Source organism: Musca autumnalis, unplaced genomic scaffold, assembly GCF_047663935.1.
Source record: "Musca autumnalis isolate F117 unplaced genomic scaffold, ASM4766393v1 scaffold_3, whole genome shotgun sequence".
Lineage (NCBI taxonomy): Eukaryota > Metazoa > Arthropoda > Insecta > Diptera > Muscidae > Musca > Musca autumnalis.
The window spans coordinates 221,196,609-221,216,237 of record NW_027411866.1 but is presented as its reverse complement, the minus strand read 5'-3'; positions in this window follow the sequence as shown (position 1 = coordinate 221,216,237).

Here is a 19,629-nt window from a genome sequence, read left to right as displayed (position 1 = left end):
ATTTGCCAATTTCCTAAACAATCCAGGTTGTCCTATCCTGCATAAATTCGTGTGTGCTGTGGTGAACAACTTCTGTAGAAAGGTTAGGGTGCGAAATACTAAATTGAATGACAATTACTTACATGAAATTGCCCTTCTTCAGACGGACGATTCAGCATATTGTTTACAGATTAGTTTTAAAAATCAAGACGCTGGTGATAATCCTAATCCAAGTAAAATTTGTATAGGTCCGTCCAGGGCTGTGGAGTCGGAGTCGATCAAGTTTGATTCATTCAAAAGGAGGCCATTATTGTCTTATTGAAAAGAACTGTGAGAAATCCTCTTGATCTTCCACAAAAAGACGAATTGTTCCTTTATTAAAAAGAACCTTCGGTGTATTGCTATTTTGCATGAGAACTCTTATGACAAAAATAAGAAAAAACCTTATATATCTTATAATAGGAAAGTTATTACAGTACAAGTAAAAAAGTATCAGTCGGCTTTGCCGACAAAGATATACCCGCAGCTTATTTGAATTTAAACTTTCATCTACGGACAGATCGAATGTATATAGGGTTTTTTCAGAATTTTGTGTCCTACTTTGCACATTTCACAAAGTAGGCCGACAAAAATGTTGGATTACGATTAAAATTCAAAAGTGTTGCGGAGGAGGTACTTAAAGGAATTTACCGACTTGGTCCATTATGGAAGTGGATCTTATTTTGGGTGTCATATCTTTTCGATATACAGTTTGTCAAGTAATTGTTTTCGAAACAAGAAACAGACATTTTTCTGTATTAATTTATGAAAAAAAATACTCATAATTGTGATAAAAATTTCGATTTTTTTGCAAAAATTAGTTGGACGACTTATTTAAGACAAGACAGGATGAAAAAAGAAAAAAATAACCCCCAATAACCCAAAACCAATAACTGCATGCAATGCAAGTTGTCAAATAAATGTTTTCGAAATGTAATAGAGGTTCCAAATACCCCATATTTTCGGTATATACTTGAAAACAATGACATTTTATGAATTTTATTCTTAACAGGGATTAACTACTAACAAGTATCGACAATATTAGACATCGAATATCCGTACTAGGAGGGTTACCATATGGACCAAAGAAGTACCAGGTCATCTTTCATGTAAACATGGTCCTATAGGTCTTAATCCGGGAAAATCTGAAAACTAAGACGTTTTATGGGTTTCTTTAGTTCACTAGGATGTATTGCCATCAACTAAAATAAATATTACCTTCAGAATAATTAAATCAGGACGGTTGCCAGATCAACTAAAAATGTACCAGATTATATAAACAGTAAACGAGACCACCTGCGTCTCAAAAGAGGGCACCTAAGTTTGTTGTTTCACTTCAAATTAATTAAGAGATAATGATATTTCAAGAAACAATCGGAAATATCACAGTAGGTGACTAATTTTCAGAAATGCGTACTACGATCAATTGGACACATTTCGAGTACTCTGCAGTACTATTGCATCGTATTTTTTACAGGGAAATAATGCTGACGGGAAAATAATGCTTCAGTGCTACCATGGAAACCAAAAAATTATAGAATTACTCTGAACTGGCTCTAAACAGTTAAAATCGGATGTCTATTATAAAATCTGTATAGACTGACAATATCTTGCATATGTATTTCTGATCGATTTTTGTACTTTTATGTCATATTTTGGTTTGTTTTGGAGAATTGCCTTATCCCTTAATTCAATTTGAGTTATATAAACAAATCTTAAGTCTTGGTTATAGATTCAGTTGGTCTCATTTACTGTTTATATAATCTGGTACCTTTTTAGTTGATCTGGCAACCCTCCTGATTTAATTATTCTGAAGGTAATATTTATTTTAGTTCATGCTAATCCATCCTAGTGAACTAAAGAAACTTATAAAACGTCTTAGTTTTCAGATATTCCCGGTTTAAGACCTATAGGAGCCTGTTGACAGGTAATATACCTGGTACTCCCTTGGTCCATTGGTAACCCTCCTAGTACGGATATTCGATTCCCAATATTGTTGATACTTGTTAGTAGTTAGTCCCTGTTAAAAATAAAATGCATAAAATGTCATGATTTGCAAGTATTTACCGAGAACATGGGGTATTTTGGAACCTCTATTACATTTCGAAAACATTTATTTGACAACTTGCATTACATGTAGTTATTGGTTTTCGTTATTTTTGTTGGAATACGTGGGTTAATTTTTTCTTTATTCATTCTGTCTTGTCTTAAATAAGACGTCCAACTAATTCTTGCAAAAAAACCCGACATTTTTATCACGATTATGAGTATTTTTTCATAAATTAATACAGAAAAATGTCTGTTTTCTTGTTTCGAAAACAATTACTTGACAAACTGTATATCGCGCCCACTAGTCGCTTGACCAGTATGCCAGGAAGCATGGAATTGTGGACGTACAACATAATATCGCTGTAAACAGGACCACAATGAACGGCATCGGTATATATTTCCAACGGACCTTCGGACAGATCCTAAACGGCACTTAGATACAAATGTTGAACTTTTGTGAGAGAGGCACCCTTAGGAGAGGACCGATATGGACCATTTTAGAAGTTAAACTAAATTTGGACAAATTCGTTGCCCCATTTTGGTGACATTTTTTAAATATTGGGGGAAAGTACCGGAAGTTGTGGACCGGTATTGCCCATCTTTGAACTGAAACTAAGTTTAGACAAAATATGACGAAGTCCAATTTTTGGACCAAATCTGTCAATCAGTTCGAGAGTTGTCGGCTTTCCAGCCACTACATATGGTGCCATAGGGGGTTTTTAAAAACTTTCGGGCAAAAAGTATGGACTTACCCCCGAAAAAAATTTTACCGTTGTAATTGAGGCAGCGAATGCAAGTTGCTTCAACAAAAATCAAAGTGACTACAGAACAGGCCTTAAAGTGAACTTATCTGAAATTTTGTGTGGGAGGTACCCGAAGGTATCTGGTAGATATATTAGGATGTGTAGAGTATGAACCAAATCGGTCACTCCCATCAAGAGTTATCGGGCGCACAATTTTCTGAACATCTTTGAACTTTTGTGGGGGAGTTCCCTGAAGGAGTGGACCGATATAACCCATCTTCGAAGTTAAACTGAGATTGGACAAAATATTACGAAGGCCAAATTTTGGACCGAATCGGCAGATCCGTTTGGGAGTTATCTTCCGCTCAACCACTGCACCGGTGTCATAGGGGGTTTTTGCACCTTAAGTGCTATTTTTCTCAGGAAGTTTGGACTGGCCCCTGACGAACAGTGAATACAAGTTACTCCACCAAAAATCAAAGCGATTCGAGAGCGGGTCCTAAACTGAACTTTTCCGAAATGTGGGAGGAGTGGATAGATTGAGTCCATATTGGAACTTTATCTAAGTCTGGTAAAATTTTATGATGTGCAAAGTATGGACCAAATCGGTTAGCCCCTTCAAGAGTTATCGTGCGGACAAATTTTCCGAACATTTTCGAACTTTTGTGGGGGAGGTACCGGAAAGAGTGGACCGATATAACCCATCTTTGAATTTAAACTAAGTTTGGACAAAATATTACGAAAGCCAAATTTTGGACCGAATCGGTTGATCCGTTCGAGAGTTCTCGTGCGCTCCAGACAGAAGGACGGACAGTGCTCAATCAACTTCAAATTGTCTGAAACAAATTTCGTCCAAACATACTTGGGGTCTAAACCCGTTATTTCGATGAGGCGCAGTTTACCCGTATGAAAGTGTATATACCCTCGTTAGCATAAATGCTGAGGATATAAAAATATATAGTTCTTCTTCGTAGAACTTTGGAAGAATATTTAATGAGGCGTTCCTACATGTGAGGACTAACTTGTATAAGAAAAACTATTTGAATTTTTTACAACAAGCAATTCATTTCGACTCTTCAATATTATCCGACCATCGACTCAATATGTTTCATGTAAAGGCAAACTTGTATAAGAACAAGTAAAAAAGGATCAGTAGGCTTTGCCGACAGAGATATACCCTCAGCCTGTGTGAATTGAAACACTTTTTTTCAAAAAACGTGTATATTAAAGGGGTTTTGACAATTTTAAGCGTATTAACCGACTAATATCGCGTGTACTATTTTAGCTAATATTATCGATTTTTGTGCAGGAGGTATCGGAAGGAGTGGACCAACAAGCACCACCTTCGAATTTCATCTAATATTCCAATAAATATTACGATATGCAAAGCGCGGATGAACTCAGTATTTGGTTCGGGAGTTGTCGTGCTCCCCAGCCACTACATAGTGTCATAGAGGGTTTTTACACTCTTAGGGTTGTTTTCTCAAGAAGTATGGACTTGCCCCTGAAAAAACTTTTAGCGTCGTAACTGAGGCATTGAATGAAAGTTGCTTCAACAAAAATCAAATTGATTTCAGAGCAGTCCTTAAAGTGAACTTATCCAAAATATTGTTTGGGAGGCGCCCGAAGGAGTGGACAAATGTAGTCCATATTCGAACCTGATATATATTTGGTAGATATACTGGGATGGGTAAAGCATGGACCAAAGCGGTCACTACCATCAAGAGTTATCATGCGCAGAATTTTTCCGAACATTTTTGAACTCTTGGGGGGAGGTACATGAAGGAGTAGACTGATATGGTTTATCTTCGAACTTAAACTAAGTTTGGACAAAATATTACGAAGGCCAAATTTTAGACGAATCGGCAGATCCGTTCAAGAGTTATCTTGCACTCCAACCACTACACACGGTATCATAGGGGTTTTTCGTAACATTCAGTCTATTTTCTCAGGAAGGATGGACTTGCCCCTGATGAAACTTGTACTGTCGTATAGAGGACAGTGAATAAAAGTTACTGCAATAAAAATCAAAGCGATTCGTGAACAGGTTCTAAACTGAACTTTTCCGAAATTTTGTGTGGGAGGTACCCGAAGGAATGGACAGATTGGGTCCATATTGGAACCTCATTTAAGGCTGGTAGAAATTTCACGATGTGCTAAGTATGGACCAAATCGGTTACTTCCTTCAAGAGTTATTCTGCACACAAACTTTTTCGAACATTTTCGATCTTTTGTGGGGGAGGTACCGGAAGGAGTGGACCGATGTAGCTCATCTTCGAACTTAAACTAAGTTTGGGCAAAATATTACGAAAGCCAAAATTTGAACCGAATCTGTTCATCCTTTCGAGAGTTATCGTGCGCTCCAGCCAGCAGGACATACAGACAGACGGACGGGCATGGCTAGATCGACTCCAAATTGTCTGAAACACATTTCGTCCAAACATACTTGGGGTCTAAAACCATTATTTCGATGAGGCACATTTTCATCGTATCGAAGCGTATATACCCTCTTTAGCCTAAAGACTGAGGGTATAAAAACTACAGTCGAACCTCGATTATCCGGGAATCGATTTTCCGCAAGCCTCCATTATCCGGGAATGGAAAACACAGAATTTGTTGTTCATTTTACAACAAAATCTTTATGTTCCGGAATTATAATTCATTCGACCAAACGTCAATGGATAAAAACAATGCAAGACTTAATTATTTTAAAACAGTTTCAATCTTTTAAACTCCACATTAAATTCAATATTGCTTTTTTATAAAAACTTGCAAGAACGCATATTTTTTGATTAAAAGCTCATGAGAAACAGTGTTACTCCATTATCCGGGAAAATCGATTATCCGTAATGGCTCCGGTCCCGAACATTACGGATAATCGATGTACGACTGTATTAGATTTTTTTATAACAAGCAAAAAGTATCAGTTAACTTTGCCGGCAGAGATACACCCTCAGCCTGTGTGAATTGAAACTTTCATCCATTGCACTATAGGTAATTTGCCCTGTTTTTGAGGCAAAAAGTCGATTTTGCAACTTTTAATAATAATAATTTTTTAGTTGGCATTGAAAAAAGAACGTGTCGAAATTTATTAATATGAATGATATTTTTCAAAATAGCGTGATTATCGCGGTTTAAATTGCAGTCAAAGTGAGAATTTCGAAGAAGAACTAAAAAAATATATATTGTAAGGCATATTTCAATGTATTTAAAACCGCGGAAAAATAAACCAAATATAAATATATGTAAAATGGAATAGATTGGCAGTTGCGAGAGGAATTTATTTAATATATAATATGGCTTAAACATTTTGAGTAGCGACCAAAAAACACAAAAAGTCAGAAAAAAAATTTTATTTTTTTTCTGAAACTCACTTAATATAGCTTTATACTAAATATGGCATTGGAAGAAATGGCTTTGTTCGTTATATACGTAGTTGCTTATAACCGTTGTTCCTTATATCCGAATTTATCTGTAAAAATCATTGTTTTATCTCACTTCTACACATAAATAATTTAAAAAGTTAAAAAATCCATTAATTTCGCTGTTATTAATTTTTGTCTCAAAAACAGGGCAAATTACCTATAGTGCTTTGACAACATCAGCAACGCAGATGTTGTGGCTCTTTTTGGAGGTATGAACTTGCCGGCAAAAAAATATATTTGGTTTCAAGCTCAAAAGTGTTGCAAAGTATGTATTTGAGAAAGTCCACTTTGACAGTGGATCTTATTTTGGGAGTCATTCCTTTCGATAGATATTATGCCCACCAGTAATTGGTCATCGTATTTTGCCCAACTTCCCATACTTCCTGATCATGAAAATTAAAAATGTTGTGTGTCGTTACGTAAAGCTATTTTAAAGGGGTTTTAATTGATTTTATGTATATTCAATATTGCGACAAAATATATACATTCAAAAGAAAGAGATCACAATATTTTAGATACAAGATTGAAATTTGGAACTGATTATAATATATTAGTCCTTGGATGAACCATATCAGACCACGTTCAGCATAGTTTCCTTACAAAAGTTTTTAACCAAATTCTCCAACAGAACTGAAGTAATAACTAAAAAATCTTTCAATTTGATATTACCCATATAGATGTACGTTTTGGTGTATCCCAGAATTTTCAACCACATTAGCTCTTATTTGACATTTTGGGTTCTAAATCTCGCTGCGAATAGCTTTCGAAACATTTCCTATATTCGAGGCTATTGGCATAGTTTTTAAAAATATCGTCAGTAATATGGATTTTGGAAATCATTTTGTTGGGAGAATTTCCATGAAAAAAGTGGTGAAAATAGATCCACGTTCGAACGCAGGGATTGCATTCGCGAATATGTCGAATAGATATATACATTCTTTGGAGGATATAAACAGTTCGATCTGAACATAACGCCGTTTCTTCTTTATCACACACTAACTTCAGTGTCATTAAAAAAGTTTTGTATTATTGTAAGAAAATGATATTCTTTAAGTGCATAAAAACACCAAAACTTTACTATTTTACCAGAAGTGATCGAGTCCGTGAAAGCCAACTAATAATTCAGAAAATTACATTAATAAAAGAAAAATATATCAGGAGCCGGGCTATGCAATCTACGACTCATAGACTCCGAATCCCACTCGCAGTACTGTTTGAGACTACGCAAACACATGGTCGAAAAAATATCTCTCAAAAAAGATCGGCAACATTTTAGCTAAATCCTGAAGAAATAGCTTAAGACGAAAAACTCCATCCATTTCTCCATTTCTATCTTAATTGTATGACTAGATGTTTATGGACTTGATGACCTTAAAAACTTTCCAACGACCAATCACTTCTGTCGGTACAGCGGAGACAAACTTATGAAAATTCATAACTTTTGTTTTCTGTAAAACAAGTAAAAAGTAACAATCGGGTTTGCCTACAGAGATATACCCTCAGCCTGTGTGAGTTGAGACTTTTATATATAGACAGATCGAATAGGGGCAAGATAGCCAATTTTTTTCTATGAATTGTATAGCGAAGAAGTTTCAGAATTTAATATGTACGTTATTTTAGGATGTTTCGGTCAATTCGGATAATTGAAATTTTGTGTTGGAGGTATCTGAAGGAGTGAATCGATATAATCCACTTTCGAACCTACTGTAGGTCTCGAAAAAATCGGATTGGACTTTGCTCAAGATTTTAGAGAAACATTTTGAAGTCTGATGTCCAAAGGAAGGTAGGACAAAATATTGCGAGATCCAAAATTTGGACCAAATCTGTTGATCTGTTCGAGAGTTATAATGGGACCGAGCCAGACAGACGGACAAACTGGGATAAATCGACTCCAAATTGTTTGAAGCGTGTTTCGTCCAAACATATGATTAGTCTAAGAACATTATTTCGATGAGGTACATTTTTATCGTTAGCCTAATGGTTGCAGGTTCAATATCACGGTGCTCTTGAACCAACGTTAAATGAATGGAGCTTACAACTGGGAAGTTTTTGTGGATTCTGAAACAGCAATGTTCATAGATGAGAAAAATCCCAAAACAAGAAAACATCGATGGAGGGATTTTTAAATAAGTTCACATTTTTAGGTTTATTTTAGGTTTTCGCGATTTTGCTGGGAAACCACAACTCCTATCGAAATGGGGCTAAAGAAAATGTTGTAACTTTGAAAATTTGTTTGATTTGTCCCGAGGTTTCACCATTTTTGAGATATAGAAGTTCAGGTCACATTTTTAGGGTTTTTTGTTAGGTTTTCACGATTTGCTTCAAAACAGTAAGTCTTGTCGAATTCTTTACAAGATGGGGATTCGTAACTTTTTTACTTGGTTGTACCATTTTTTAACTTAAGTTGGGAAATTATAGTCCTTACATTGTTTTATAAGTGAATTGTTTAAATTTGAATTCCATATCTCAGAAATGGTAAAACCTACGAAAATACCTATCAAAATTACAACAATATTGTAGAGAATTTTTACTGCTAAAACATTTTCTTTAGTTCCATTTTGATAGGGCTTGTGGTTTCCCAGCAAAACCGTCAAAACCTAAAATACAATACCATATAACGAAAGTTTGAGCATTAATTTCGCTTATGGTAGTTTTCTGCTACAAATTTGTTACTGATAGGAAAAAATGCAGATGGGCACGCTATTTATAGCAGATATTATCACTTTATTATGCACAACAATACATTTTTCTCCATTATTTTATGCCACTGTTTAGCAACAAGTTGATATAAAATAGGAATACAACATTTTTATTAAGGCAGTAAAACAATGTTCTAACTGCTTTTCGAGATATACTCCACGGAAAACCCTTGATATGTCGTATATATTGTCCAATAGACATTTCATTTTATGTACTTCTAATCCGCACAATACTGAATTTGTAAATATTTTGAATACAAAATGAGTTTAAAGCCTCAAGACCTTTATATTTATTACAGAACTCCAAAACACTGGCATGGCAGTACCAGTTTTACTGGAACTTTCTCTAAAAAGAGAATTCAAACAAAAAAATTTTAAATATTTCTTAGACAACTTGATGACAAAGTACATTTTCAGTACAGAACCTTCAGAACAATATCAGTTATCATTTGAAATTTTAAAAACAAAATATATTTTATAGCATGAATGGTAATAATTTGATAAGTAGCTCAAAAAATTGTAGTCGACCAAACCATTTCGGGGGGGGCACGGGCCCCCAGTGCCCCCCCCCTGCGTACGTCCCTGCTTCCTGACATAGTATGGACATGCCCACGGAAAACATCCCAGCAAAATGTTTGTAGCCAACGAAGTAGTTAAATCATGAGTGCAAGTGATTTCGGACTACATCTTTTTACGTGAAAGAAGTCATGATTTTTACAAGAGCATGGTGCAGTGTGGATACTGTCTAATTTACTTCTTATGCACACATTTTGCATTAGTTCTTTGTAGTGAATAAATCACAACAACATATGATTCAACTACTTCTTTGGCTACAAACAAAGATGTAGTTCGAAATCACTTTTATTATTTTTTGTATACAAATTACTTTTTATGGATGCAAACATATTGCTGTTATTAGAATTAACAAGAAACAAATTATGTTCTTTGTCTTTTTAAGTTTTTTTTTTGCAAAATTTTGAAATTTCTAAAATGTGAAAATTTTATGAAATGGATTCAAATTGGACATTGTCAAAATGTGAAGAACGGACTGCATTTTTCATGACTCTGCGTGGACTGCTTCAAAAAAACTATTCAATCACTACTTCACAAGGAACAACTTCAAATAAATTTTGCTGGGATAATATCGCTTAAAAAGTAGCATCGGTATAATTTTCCAAAGTATCTTCGAACACATCCTAAATTGCACTTAAACAAACATTTTGAAAATTTGTGGGGGAAGTACCTTAAGGAGAAGACCTATATGGACCATTTCTGAAGTAAACCTACATTTGGACAAAATATTAGGAGCTCGAAAGTTTGGAGGTTATTATGAGATCGAAAGTTATGTAGCGCGTACCATTTTAGTGAAATTTTTACTTTTGGGAGAAGGTACCGGCAGGTGCGCACCAATAGTGCCCACGTTTGAGCCTAAACCAATTTTGGACAAAGACCAAATTTTTGACGAAATATTTTTCCGAAATTTTGTATGAAAGGAACCTTAAGGAGTTGACGTATATTGTCCATATTCAAACCTGATCTATGTCTGAAAGAAATATTACGTTGTGCAAAGTACGGACCAAATCGGTTACTTCCTGCGAGAGTAATCGCGCACACCATTTTGGTTTCGAAGTATTGTTGGGGAGGTACCTAAAGGAGTGGACCGATATGGCTCATCTTCGAGCTTAAAAAAGTACGGAAAAAATATTACGGTGACAAATTTTGGACTGAATGGACAGATCCGATTGAGAGTTATCGTGCGCTCCAGCCACTGCACATGGTACTACAGGGGTTTTTACAGCTTTCGGGCTATTTTCTCAGGAAGTATGGACTTACCCTGAAAAAACTTGTACCTTCGTAATGAGGGCAGCGAATACAAGTTGTTGCAACAAAAATGAAAGCAATTCGAGAGCAGGTCCTAAACTGAACGTTTCTGGAATTTTGTGTGGGAGGTACCCGAAGGAGTGGACCGACAGGGTCCATATTGGAACCTCATCAGTGTCCGAAATTTTTTACTTTTGTGGGAGATGTGGCTGAAGGAATGGCTCATCTTCGAACTTAAACTAAGTTTGCACAAAATATTACGAGATCCTAATTTTGGGATTAACCCAATCGGCTTGAGAGTTATCGTGCGCTCCATCCAGATAGACGGACCGAAAGACAATGCTAAATTGTCTCCAAATTGTCTGAAACATTTTGCCCATATGAAAGTGTATATTAGGGTATGCCTTTTTGCGATTTTTTTCTCAAAAATGGTTTCCTGTAGTGAGAATGAATAACCTTTTGCCTATTAATGCCAAAAAAAAACATTTATTTCATTTTATTATAAAAAAACGTTTCGCACAAACCACTTTGACAATATTTTTTTGAAAAAAATCCATGAAGTGATTTTCTTTTTCTCAAAAAATGATTTCCTGTTGCACGAATGAATGGCCACTTGCCTATTAATGACTAAAAAAAACTTTTATTCCATTTGGGTTGGTTAAAGGTTATAACATTAGGTGTTATACAATTTTCTTCCTGAAATTTGTCGGCCTGGGTCTACGTCTTCATATAGGGGGAGGATTTTTGAGGTTTTGGCATCTTTATCTCACCGAAATAGCTGAAATTAGATATTTCGTCTTCGTTGGGGGTATAAAACTTTCCACCTGAATTTTGTCGGTATAGGTCCACGGCTTTATGTACCCCTCATAGAGCGGTACCTCCCGATTTTCGGTATTTTGAAGCTTTTGACTTCAATATCATGGGAAGGGCTACGGTCATAAATTTCTTCTAAGCGCTCGCAAAATATATCTCTGGTCTGTTCGTCCTTGTCTTCAGTGGGAGCATGATCGCAAAAAAGCTGATGTTGACGAAGTTTGCTTTTAATCGAATTGCAGCGAGTCCTTCATTCAATAGACAATAACCCTCTTTGGGTTTTGTTTTGTTAGATCGGGTTCGGATTTTATGGCCCTATCTAAACATCGTTAAATATTGACTTTTTAAAGCAAATCGGGGCTATATCTTTAAAACCAACACGAATCTTTCCATGACATCCGAAGCAAACTTGGAGATAAGAACAAGAAGAATGTATTTGGAAAATAATCAACATGAATAACCTCATTTATTGCCTCAAATTTTATAATATACCTAAAAATTCCGTAATTTGAATAAAGTTCGCAGCGTATCTCCAAAACATTAAAATTTTTCTTAATATATTTGGGGAAAATATTCGCCGAAATGTAATACACAACTCTTCAGAACATACCTCTATAGCGTTGTTTCTAGCATATTTTTCAACGACAATTTTAAAAATATATCAACAATACATTGAAATTTCAAATATGAGAATAAACAGCCTATGTGAACGTTGTTTGAAATATGCTTTCTAAAAAGTACGATATGAAATCCCGCCTAAACAACATGAAATATGTGCTTTACAGTTTTAGAATGTTCTGAAGAATTGCTGAGCACATTATTTGGAATTTTTTTGCGTAAGGCTACTTGGTTGAACTCTCAATAGTTTGGCTGTAACTGACCCTAATACCAGAAATTATGTAAACTTTTATATATTTTATCAATTTTGATGCTCTAGTTGCGGTTTTCCCAGTTCGGACTACAATATTGCTGTACACCGCAAAGCAAAATACTTATTAGTTTCTGCGATAAAGCCCGGATCAATGGAAAAAAGGGTCGATTTAGCCCGGTATAGATGAGGCCATAAAATAAAAACCCGATCTAAAAACGCGAAACCCAACTAGGGGTTTTTTAGTCTCAATATGTACTTTCAGAAAATGCCCACTAGAAGTTGTTTGCATTTTCAGTGTTGAACAGTGTTATTAAACATTTCTACCAATATACGATATGTAATTCTTATTCACCGTATGTGATTCGAAATACTGTACTAGTTCCGAGAATCGTATGAGCAAAAACATACAAACATAAATGTACATTGTCTTTAGTCGTGCTAAAGGCTTTTGGCTAAATTTGCATTCAAACAAATATTCGTTTAGATAATGAATTTGTTGTAAATGTATTAGTAACACTCAATAAAAATGAAGTTGTTGAAAGTTATGGGAGGTTGGAAACATCTTCCAACGAGGATTAAACCTGTAGATAATAATGCGTGGGCAATTGCCGTATTGTGTGGATGCTTTTGATAAATCCTGCACTTGGACCTGGCGAATAGAGGTGTTAACATTAGGTGTGAAATATTTTTTGACCCTTAGGTTATTGCAACTTCTTATGAAATTCCAAATAAGTAAGATGTTGTTGTTGTTTTCATTGACCATGGTTGTTTTATTGTTTATGACCACAATAAAAATATGAATATTTATATTTTGTGTGTTTGCCAAGATAAACAATATATTTTTTTATTAAATTAAACAAAAGCCAATCGAACGAAAAAACCAAATCGCATAAATATGACTTCTGAGTATGGCTAGGGATGTGTGTATGGGTGTTGCTTTTAGGATTTCTTTTGCCAAAGTTCAAAGACATTTGATTTATGTATCATTCTGTTGAAATACGTAGCGATTTCTACAACGTTTTAGCCAATTCTCAATTCTAAATGATGTTTATCTAGAACTTGGATTTTTTTTCGATTCAGCAAAAAAACGTTTTAATTGTTGTCTTTCGCTTGTCTAACATCAAACGTTTCTTGCCTTCATCTGTTGACCTGTCAGTTTTTTGTTGTTTTTCGTTTACTTTTTGCTTATTCTTTCAATGTCTATCCAGTCAACTTTGTATTATTTGAACAAGCCATCAAAATGGGCCATATTGACTGTTAAGTTTTTTGTTATGTTCTGTTCTGGTATACATCTGTTTTTGTGACCGATCGTTATGGTATGTGTCATTTTATGAGATCCGCAAAGTAAATCACTTTATGGTCTGTGCTAATGTCCACCATGGTCGTGGTATGCCTTGGCCTCTGTGTGATTTTCACTCGATTGACATTTTAGCCTTAAGAAATTTATTATGTGTGGTCACTGAATAATACGATTGCCATAAATCAATCAGTTTTAAATTGAAACAGACTAATTAAGTGGTTGCAAAAATAATTGGAAATCAATAAAAAAAATTAGGCTTGGGGTTTGCTAAAATTGTAAATTGAGATTCCGTGAAAGCAAAAGTGTTAGTGATTGAATGAGGAGGGTCTTCTGGAAGGTAAGAAAGAGTATGGAAAATAATGGGTTTTGCTTAGAAAATAACTCTGCTATGTATATCATTTTGGGTGACGTAGGGGATGGAATATACCAAGAAACGGTCCTGACCGGCCTTAACATGGCAAAGCCCGGGATTTATCTTGGTCCCTCTTTCATCTCAAGTGGACACTGACCACCCCGTGGTGTCACCTGGGGAACTGCCTTTAACACCCGTTAAAGGTAGTGTGCTAACATGTGCCACGCGTTTAAACATAAGAACGTTAAAAACTTGGGTTTGGGCGTCGGGTTAGTAACCCTCCCCTAGAAAAAAAGCCGACTATGAAAAAACGAAAGAAAAGAAAAACAAACCCCTCTAAAGTTGACGAATCTGCGAATCTGCACCTGGAATGTTTGCACTCTTTATAGAGAAGGTGCAGTTTACGCATTGGCAGATATACTTGAAAAGTACAAGGCCGACATTACTGCCATACAGGAAATAAGATGAATTGGGAAAGGCGTCACAACAACACCTAAAGGTGACGCACTGTATTATAGCTGCCAAGACGTAAAGCATGAGCTTTGTTGCGGATTCGTAGTTAGTCGGAGACTAAAACATCTGTTCTCCAGCTTCACCCCAGTGAATGAAAGACTCGATGCAATTCTATTAAAAGCAAAATTCTTCAACATCAGCTTTATTTGCGCTCATGCTCCCACTGAAGACAAGGACGAACAGACCAAAGATATATATTACGAGCGCTTAGAAGAAACTTATGACCGTTGCCCTGGCCATGACATTAAAATTATTCTAGGCGATTTTAATGCCAAAATTAGAGAGGAGAATATCTTTGGCGCAACAGTCGGAAAATTTAGTTTCCGCAGTGAAACATCCGACAATGGTATGAGGCTGATAGACTTTGCAGCTGCTAAAAACATGGTAGTTAGCAGTACCAGATTTAAGCATCTCGATATTCATAAGGACACCTGGCTGTCTCCAGATCAAAGAAAAAATAATCAAATTGATCATGTTGCGGAAGATGGAAGACATTCATCGAGCGTGTTGGATGTACGATCGTTCCGAGGAGCAAACATAGATTCGGACCACTACGTTGTTGCAGTAAAGGTATGTACCCGTCTAAACGTTTCAAATAAAGCACGAACAGATACAGCACGGAAGTTGGACATCGGTAAGCTGCAATCGAAACAGATAGCCACCGCATATTTCACTAAACTGGCCCAATTGCTTAATCAAAGCACTCCTCGTCCCGATAACATATCAGAACAATGTCAAAATATTGCCCACTCCATGCAAACAGCCGCAAAATCAGTACTTGGATACCAGAGACCTCCACCAAGGAATCCGTGCTATGACCAGGAGTGTCGTGCTGCTACCGAAGAGAAAAATGCGGAATATAGGGCTACTTTACAATCAGTATCAACGCGTAGAACTCGAGAGAGGTATCGGGAGAAAAGAGAGAGATGGAAAAGCGGGAGTGTGAATAAATCGAGATGTACAGGAGCCAGAATGAAGTCCGAAAAGGAGGGAGCATAAAGAATGAAACATCAATCTGATGGCTTTGGCACTGGCACATCCTCCTGTAGAGACCAGGAAGGTAATCTGGTAACTGATACAGATTGTGTGCTAAGGATATGAAAATAGCATTTTTCCAAACTGTTCGTATCCAATAGTAGCGAAGTCGACGAAGATACCACAGATACAATCCCAGAAGATGGTATTGAATGTATACCACCCGGCCAAGATGACGTAAATAAAGCAATAAACCGGCTGAAGAATAATAAGGCAGCAGGACCCTATGGCCTACCAAAACCGGAGGCGACACGCTGATAAGGTGTATGCATCAGCTAGTTCGCACCATCTGGCAGGAAGAACGCGTACCCGACGATTGGAACCTGAGCTTTTTGCTTCCAACAGATTGGAATAATGCTCTTTCCATATCCTTAGCACATTATCCGCATCAGTTACCAAATTACCTTGCTGGTGTCTACAGGAGGATGTGCCAGTGCCAAAGCCATCAGTTTGATGTTTCACTCTTTGGTAGTTTTTCGGACTTCATCCTGTCTCCTGTACATCTCGATTTGCTCACACTACCGCTTTTTACTCTCTTTTTCCTGCGGAAAAGACGTCTCTTCTCTCTTCTTTTCTCCCGTTGATACTGATCGCGTTGATACTGATTGTCAAGTAGCCCTATAGGGTCATACCATGGATTCATTGCTGGAGGTCTCTGGTGTCCAAGTACTGATTTCGCGGCTGTTTGCATGGAGTGGGTAATGTTTTGCCATTGTCCTGATATGTTATCGGGACGAGGAGTGCTTTGATTAAGCAATTGGGAAAGTTGAGTGGAATATGCTGTGGCTATCTGTTGTGATTGCAGCTTACCGATGTCCAACTTTCGTGTTGTGTCTGTTCGTACTTTGTTTGCTACGTTTAACCGGGTGCGTACCTTTGTTGCAACAAGGTAGTGTCTGAATCTATGTTTGCTCCTCGGAACGAACGCACATCCAACACGCTTGATGAATGCCTTCCATCTATCACAACGTGATCAATTTGATTTCTTGTTTTCTGATCTGGAGACAGCCAGGTGCCCTTTTGGATGTCGAGATGTTTAAATCTGGTACTGCTAACTACCATGTTTTTTGCGGCTGCAAAGTCTATCAGCCTCATACCATTGTCAGATGTTTCACTGTGGAGACTGAAATTCCCGACTGTTGGGCTAAAGATATTTTTCCTTTCCAATTTTGGCATTGAAATCGCCTAGAATAATTTTAATGCCATGGGCGGGACAATGTTTCTTCTAAGCTCTCATAAGATTTTGAGTTAAATAAACAACTTTGAGGGCCTGGTTATGGACCAAAGTGGCATTGGTTAATAAACCTGGTTGGTTAATAAACCTGGTTTATAACCTGGTATTTTTCGATCCTGCAAAACTATTTATTGAGTCAATCTGTAATTAATATTTAGCGACTCAAAAAATTCAAAAAGTCTTCATTTTCAGATATTCCCGCTTTTATGTCAATACGGTTATGTATACCTCAAAGTCAATACACTACCAATATCCCAATGTGGGTTCCAGCTAAGATAATTTCAGTGACAACGTTATTTTTCTGTGTGTATATGTACTTCAAAATTACTCTGTTTATTGACCACATCAGCTTCTATAAGTTAGCTGAGGTGTGTGTACCCAATGCACAATTTTAACGCTACTATATTCCTTTAATTAAACATCAATATATCAAACTTCCCAATAAAATTGTGACTCCTTCGCTTTCGCTGTTACCTACCATCGATGCGCGCTCATTGTCTCCTACAATTCCAACCAAGCCAAAGACAATTTACTGACCGGCAAATTGGCTAACTTTAAACGGTAATGACCAATATAACGAATGTAATAACATCAACTACCTTACCACCGACTCTTGTGATCAATGATCTTGTAATGTTGTCTGCATCATGTATGTGATAACCGGAGTGTGTGATGGTACTCGTATGTGATCTTGATTGTGGTATGTTTTGTTTGGATTTTGCAATACTTTCTGGTATTTTCTTCGGTAGATGATACCAAAAAATTTACACTTGTTATGTTCAACTGGCATATCTTTGGTTATCACTGCAACTCGGTGTGCTGTAGTTTGTAATAGGATGGTTTCTCCAACCATGCCGTGTAAAAGCGTCACTTTTATGTGTTATGGGATTAGTTAATGCGATAAGTAGCGGCAGCAACAGTATCTTTGGTAAAGGAAATACTACAACATGTTTGTCGCACTACTGATTGCTTTCCTTTGGTATGTGTTGTTGTTGTTGTTCTTTTTTATAAATTATCCCGCTATTTGTGAAAGAAGGCGAAGAAGATGCAACAATCGTCCCTGAAAGATTCCTAAAATTCAGTTCCAAAGCAATTTCCGAAGGTTTTTCTTCTCCACCCAACAAATATACATGAATACATCCAAGCATATATGGGATGTCTTTGCATTTGTAAAGTGCTTTTAATGGTAATATCATCGACACTAACAACAAATTACGCACAACCAACGAAGTTTAACATTATTAAAGGCTATGCTTTGCCTTTTGCCACCATTCAAACCTGTGGATTATTGACCATTACAGGCTTTATCTGTAACTGTCATCAATCGATTGAAGGTGTCAAATGTGGATTATTAATTGGAAGAAGATAGTTTACATGATTAATGTATGTGTATCGACGTCGTGATATCTTAGGCTTATCGTTAAAAGTTTCACAGCAGTGTCGATGTGGTACTGAAAGTGTAATACTGCAAGTCAGAGATGGGAAACTCCCACAAGACAACATAGCTTAGAAGATGACATTCGGGATAATAAATACGAAGCAAATATCTTGGCATTCAGTTTCCAGATTTCATCTTCATTGCGTTTTCGTTTCACAAAGCAATACTTAAAATATAAGCACTGAAATTGAGTATAAATTAGGCGGTTGGTTTCTAATTAGACGTCGTGAAAAACTAGCCTCAATTCAGTAATAGACTGAATCTTTCAATAAAAGTCATACCTTTGTCAAAGCCTGACCGAAAACAAAGTTGTGAGGGCGACAGTTTTGATAAAGCAAAAACGGCGAAGCCCTGTCAGATTAGTAACATTTTCTGAAGACATTAAATACCAAAATTGGAATGTAACATACCTTCGGTCAAAATGTAGACTTCAAAGTGAAACAAGCACGAACAGAAAAGGACGACATTAATACCAGATTTAAACAGTTTAATGTACCTACGATTTGACCAATGGTCAAGGCAAAAAGACAGACAGACATCGTATATCCCTATAAAAAACTGAGAGTCGTGCAAAATTGTGTCATGATTTAATTGCCGGAGTCGTGGTAAAGACACTTATTTCATTATACCCTCAGCATTTATGCTAACGAGGGTACATACACTTTCATACGGGCAAAATGTGCCTCAGCGAAATAATGGTTTTAGACCCCAAGTATGTTTGGACGAAATGTGTTTCAGACAATTTGGAGTCGATTTAGCAAAATCCGTCCGTCTGTCTGTTTGGCTGGCTGGTGTGCACGATAACTCTCGAACGGATGAACCGAATTGGTCCAAAATTTTGCCTTCGCAATATTTTGTCCAAACTTAGTTTAAGTTCGAAGATGGGTTACATCCTTCCAGTACCTCCCCCACAAAAGTTCGAAAATGTTCGGAAAATTTGTGCGCCCGATAACTCTTGAAGGCAGTAACCGATTTGGTCCATAATTTGCACATCGTGAAATTTCTATCTAACTTAGATGAGGTTCCAATATGGACTCAATCGGTCCACTCCTTCGGGTACCTTCCATACAAAAATTCGGAAAAGTTCAGTTTAGGACCTGCTCCCGAATCATTTTGATTTTTGTTGTAACAACTTGTATTCACCGTCTCCATACGGCGGTACAAGTTTCATCAGGGGCAAGTCCATACTTCCTGAGAAAATTGCCTGAAAGTTGCAAAAACCCCCGATGATACAGTGTGTAGTGGTTGGAGCGAAAGATAAATCTCGAACGGATCTGCCGATTGGGCCCAAAATTTGGCCTTAGTAATATTTTGTCCA